General features: G+C 43.7%; 1 protein-coding gene across 1 annotated transcript in view; it reads right to left on the reverse strand.

Moving 5' to 3' along the window:
* LOC124742251 (acid sphingomyelinase-like phosphodiesterase 3a) overlaps window positions 1-4,138 on the reverse strand; it is a 1,292,708-nt gene extending 1,288,570 nt beyond the window's left edge. The window contains exon 1 of the mRNA XM_047248799.1: window positions 3,351-4,138. The gene's annotated coding sequence lies outside the window, so the exon portion shown is untranslated. The remainder of the gene's footprint in view (window positions 1-3,350) is intronic.
* Window positions 4,139-6,000: the final 1,862 nt, after the last annotated feature.

Raw genomic sequence — 6,000 nt, forward strand, 5'->3', positions numbered from 1 at the left:
CCTGCCTCGAGAGTTGGTTAGTAACAATGAAGTAATGATCAGGATAATATTAGCTTTCTAGCGTCACTTAAACCATGGAGAGAAGGGCAAATTTTAAATTTTCCCTGGAGTAGAATAAGTCTTTTAGCTGTTAACTAACTAGCACCCAATCGCGCCTATATGAAAGCGAAATCGATGTGTCTCTCATGACGCATTCCGTTAATTACAACAGCATGTTTGTTGTGCGCCGTTACTGAATAAAGTCATCCCCGCGCTGACTATCGAGTATTTCTTAATTTGTTTTCTTCTTCTCTTCCATTTCTTTGTCGCAAAGCAGAGATGTTGGCAACTTAATTAAAACTAATTTGTTTCTCTTTTCATCCTTGGAATAAGCGAAAAATGAGTGGAACACACCGAAATAAATTTTAATTTGAGAGGTAGAATTTGAGAGTGCTACATCAAGAGCCTGTCGTGCAGGTAGAGGGAACGAAATACCACTACTAATATGAACGTGTCCATGAGGTAGATTACTTCGCTTTACATTTTTAGTATTTCAGTGTGGAAGAAAGCGTTAGTATTGTAGATAGAATATGAGATCAGTTTGACTGCGATGAGAGGGAATATAGGAACGATTATAGCGTTGCAGTATGAGTCATTCAGACGTACTACTAAAACTTGTTTTATGGACCAATGAACCATGATCATAGGACCGAAATTTAAACCTTTCATCTAGCTAACTCGTGCCCTAAGATTGAAACGGTAGCGGGCCCAGTACGATAGTTTGTTGTGGTTTTAACCGACCTGCTGTCAGCTAACCTGTAATAGCGGCTGAGTGTACGACGGCGACACGACAGTGTGTTAACGGAATACATACCACGTTGAAAAATTAGCAACTGTACATATCCCTGTGTATATACTGACTTGAGAGGTTTTAATATCTTATCTTCCTGATTCGTCAAATAGCAGTCTTACATGCGATGTAAAAATTTCCCTTATGCAGAAACTTTATACTTTAATAGGCGGTCACACGACATGCATTTCAGTGTATGTTCCAAAGGAAGTCAGGATGCAAGGAAAGTAACGTCCCACACCGATATGGATGTCTTTATGCAGAACGACTTTTTGTTTCTACACGCTGTAATGACTGGCATCGCCCGTCCCGTATATGAGTGGTGCGTGCGGCTGATGCCGCGAGGGGGAATCACGGTTCTATATCAGTCATTGTTTCCGTCACTGCCAGGAATCTTTCCTTGCTTGGGGAACTGGACCGGGACGCACTCAGCCTCGAGTTGGCTACTGAGGAGTTATTTGACCTAGCAGTAGCGGCTCCGTGTCTGCTAACCTGATAGCGGTCTGGAGTGCGGTATGCTGACCCCCGCTCCTCCAAACAGCGTCATAATGATGCTGTTGCCAGAGGATGACACGGTGGCCGGTCGGCGCCTACGGCCCTTCTATGGCCAGAAGGACGGCGCTTACTGAATGGCATCTCTCCTTAAATCTCGACAAATGAAATGAAATGCTCACGAAACCAGAAAAAAGTTTCAGGACCAAATAAATGAATCGAGTTACAGTATTAATGATAAGTGTTTGGAATCTGCCACAACATAAATAACAGGAGGTAACTCTAGAGAGGGATTAACGGCTGGATGGATAACGTCGAATCGAGAGAACTGATGGTAGACAGAATACCTACATTCATTGGGAGAGTTCTCTTGAAGGGGCACGAAAGTGTCGAGCAGATGCATGTATGTACATCGGAAAGAAATAATCTCATATCCCGTCAACATCATGGTCATTACAGGATTGGACGAGGTCGGGTCAAGGAACCGGCCGTGAACCTGCTGATGGAAGCATCCAATTATTCGTGATTTAGGGAAACCAGGGGAAACCTTCCTATGAAAGTAGAGCAATAAACACCACTGTACATTATTCGTTCTTACCGGTTCCGATTTGGTGTTGCGAATCACGGTTAACCATAGATATGCTGGAGGCTTGCGTAGTCTCCATTACGCACACTGACATTGATCAAAGCTTCTTGGATGTCAGTCACCCTGTGGCTGTGCTAGCACGCTGTTCACTTGCTGTGGAAACAACCCAAACTGTGTAACCCATTCCTATGGAAACCCATAAGTATGCTGTTGACCACCAAGCTTTACAAGACTTACTTGGTAGTAAATGACCTGAAGGAAGGGCGATTTATGAATGTAGTAATTTCCCAATAAGTGTATAACGTTTGGAAAGATGGGAGTTCTTCGAGAACCACAGAATTTAGGAGATGTGGGAAATACGAACCTGAAATCTCGATAGCGTATTTAGCACAGTGAGCATCTAATTTATTGAAAGCGTCATAATTTCTACTGCAACTAAATTTGAAAATAATAATAAACCAGTATTTTGACGAGAGGGAGGCCCGTAAGGTACAGCGGTAGCTCAAGTGAGCCTTTATCGACGGGAATTCCTGAAATCGATTGATGTGCTGCAGCGAAAACCTGAGACATACGACTTTCCTCTAGAACTTTAGCTCCGTACGTGAAGTAGCGCGCTACTTTGCCCAGTTCCCTTAAAAATTAAAGCTGTGGCGACGAACGAGTGTTTACGCCAAGATTCTAAATATATGTAACGTATTTTTAATTGTGCATACCTGACTTCAATTTTCTAGCTTCCGGTTACTTACACAGTGGAAACATTTTGGAATCGTCCATTAAACGCTAACTGTATTTTTAAATATAATACAAAACTTGAAAATATTACTGTCAGTGGAGGGAACGATAGCACTTTTCGTTTTTCTTCACGTGCTCAGAGAAGTAAGTAGTGCATTGAGGAATCTTTGGGGAGTGAGGTATTAAACTAATATAGTAAACATAAGACGTATTCTCAGTACAGATCATAAATACGTTTTTGACATTAAACGTTCAGAACCTGAGTGGGTAGGAAATTTCTTACGTTTTAAGTAATACATCCATTTTGTTGTCTGTATACTGTAGCCATTCAGAGTAGATGGCAGTCTCGTGGAGAAGTAATCACTGTCAGAGACGCGCGAGTCAGCGAGGTTGCGGCCAGTTCAGAGCCTTACACAAGGCCATTTATCCACACGAAATTATCATTGTTGTCAAAGCTAATGCCGCTATAATAACCTTCGCAGGAACTATTTGTGCAACGATCCTACTCCTCAAATTGTTAGCTCAACGCTCTGACGTTTACCGAGCTTACGGAAGCCAGTCCCTGACGGAAATCATAGCGGAAGCCTTTAACGACAATGTCACAACAACAGCGGTGGCCTGCTAGCCTGGTACATTCAGTCAGTCTCACACACGTACACACACCGCTTCCGTTATGTGCCACACTGCGGCGCTGTCGACATTTATACTCACCTCTGCGGTAATCCTGCCCTCGCAATGTCCTCCAGTGTCAACTGCGCGTCAGATTAACTGGCGTGCGTTAACACACGGCTGTGCTGCACCAGGAGCACCGTAACAGTTCCTGGCAGAGCAATTAGTTTTGTGACATCGAGAACGCAGGTCTCTGAACACAGCTTTGGCCTTTGAGACCGTCCACAGCGATGTCTACGTGTTTAGCGTACTTACGATTAACTTTTACTCTAAAGTGGTTCTGGTGGTACGACACACTTGTTTCCAGTATAAGGAAAAATTTACTACTTCCCTGGGGCGTCTTACAAAATTTGGTGGAATAGGAAAGTAGCCTTAACTGACGTGTATACCTCCTACTTCTGGAGAGGCGAATGGAAACTGTGATTCCAGATTAATATTGAAGGATTATTTTTAAGACTACAAACACTGATAGCAAGCGTGTAACGAATTACAACTCTCCCATTAAAGTTGTTTATTTTTTTGGGAAAATGTTATTTGTGTGTGTGCTACGACCTACACATAACACATGGAGTTCAGAGAGCGATATTAAGCGTCGCGAGCAGCCAAGTCTGCTGTCTCCTAGTTCAATTTCCTCTTGTTGAATAAAGACACAAATTCACAGAAAAAAATTCCGCGACCCGTGTGTAAGGTTAAACGCCGGCAGCCGCCCTTGATGGTTTTTGGCGCCTGTGTACCGTCACATACTTCCAGAGGCGAGCCGCGCTACAGGCGAGAGGTTCCGACTCGTGGCGTGCGCGGACTCTCGACAGCGGAGCTGCGTGCGTGGTGGACCACCGACCGCGCGCTACTGAAGCGCCCGAGGGCGGAGCTCGGCGGAGCCTTGGGTTTCGCGCTCGCCGCCGTCGACTGCAGCCGACGCCCTCCGACGCCACGCGAAGCGACTGCGAAATAGCGGCTCGCCGATTTCTGCGCATGCGCTGTCGCGCCGAGTACACCGCCAGTGCATTATGCGCGAGCATTTCTCTCTCTGTTTCTCTCTCTGCTGCGCTCAAGTCAGTCAGATAGTGAGACACTAACATGTCATAAGTACGCTGCGGACAATATCTGTCTTCTCCGTCGTGCATAATTCGTGTACATGATCGGGACTAGCACCAAGACAGATGCAAATAATGTGAAATCTATTAGAAAGGGAATTAAATTTCCTGTATTAGTCTGATCATTGTCCATATGACTTTCTTTCTTTAATTATTATTATTGGTTTCTTGCTAGCGCTTTGGCTGAGACGTGGTATTTACTGGTATTAAGGAAAACAAGGAAGGGAGGACCCACCAATATAGCTTTCTTTTCACACAACCTGTTTATTTAACAATGTATAATCCTAAATTTGTTTTCTTTACAAATTAACAAATTTCTAAAATGCATTAGCTTTTACAGGAGAAAAAAAAAAGATGAACAACATGACAATAATTAGGAGGGCCCGGAGCTGCAGTCAGCCCGTTATCGGGTGAATCAGCGGTGTTTACTACCGCGCTGGACACAGTTTCTCGTATTAAATGCCCTCCTGCAACACATGAAAACACGTAAGTAATATTGATGACGAGAGTGTTTCAATTGCTCAAACAAATGACAATTTTTTTTATTTGCAATGTCGGAAGGTTCGGAGTTAAGATGCGCACCTATGCTTAAAGGTTAAACAAATTAGGAAACAATTATGACAATTATAATGCTTGCTTGAAACCGAGCAACCATTTCATTTCAATCAGCAACCAAGGTGCGACTGGATCCCAACCCGTCCCTTATGACAATCTTATTCTGACTAAAGGCCTGGAGACAGTTGGCTGTTAATATGTCAAAAGTTAAATTGCTTCTCAATTATGAAGGCCGCTCTGAAGGAAAGTTTTAAAACATTACGTATGAGCACTTATTACAATAGAACTCACTCGGGGAACCACAATTCCAGTTACAAATATACCAATGACGACCCGGTCTCTCAAAGACAGCAACGCACAGCTTAGTACAACCGGTAGTTCAGATTATCTCAAATACAAAAAAAAAAAAAAAAAAAAATTGGAAATTTGTGTAAGGTATAATGGGACCCAACTGCTGAGATCATCGGTCGCTAGGCTCACACGCTATTTAATCTAACTTAAACTGACTTATGCTAAGGACGACACACACACCCATGTCGGAGGGTGGACTTGAACCTCCGACGGGGGAGCCGCGCGGACCGTGACAAAAACGCCTCTGACCGCTCGGCTACCCCGCGCGGATATCCCAAATACGATTACAATCAAGGAATTAAACCGGTTAACATCGAAATCTAACCTGAAGACTCCTGTTTGTTTAATGGCAACCTGTGTCTTGGTACAATTGTTCCCACTGTATTTCCGACAAGGAGATGGTTCATTAAAGCATTAATGATCGGCTGTAAACCAGAAAGGAAGGGCAATATAATACGAGAACAAATCTTCAAACTACAACTAGTGTCTAGTACAATACTGCGGTCTATATTTACGACGAAAGAGCCGACCAAGTAAAGCTCTTAGGGTCGGGTACAAACCAGAAAATAATTAGGTGGTCGAGAAGAGACCAAACACCACGAGGATTACAGAATGTTACTGCCCTTTATGGAGCAAGCAGCTCCATGGATCCACGGAGACTCGCGGCGGTTACTGAATGGTGCCGATGACAG

Source organism: Schistocerca piceifrons, chromosome 1 (assembly GCF_021461385.2).
Source record: "Schistocerca piceifrons isolate TAMUIC-IGC-003096 chromosome 1, iqSchPice1.1, whole genome shotgun sequence".
Lineage (NCBI taxonomy): Eukaryota > Metazoa > Arthropoda > Insecta > Orthoptera > Acrididae > Schistocerca > Schistocerca piceifrons.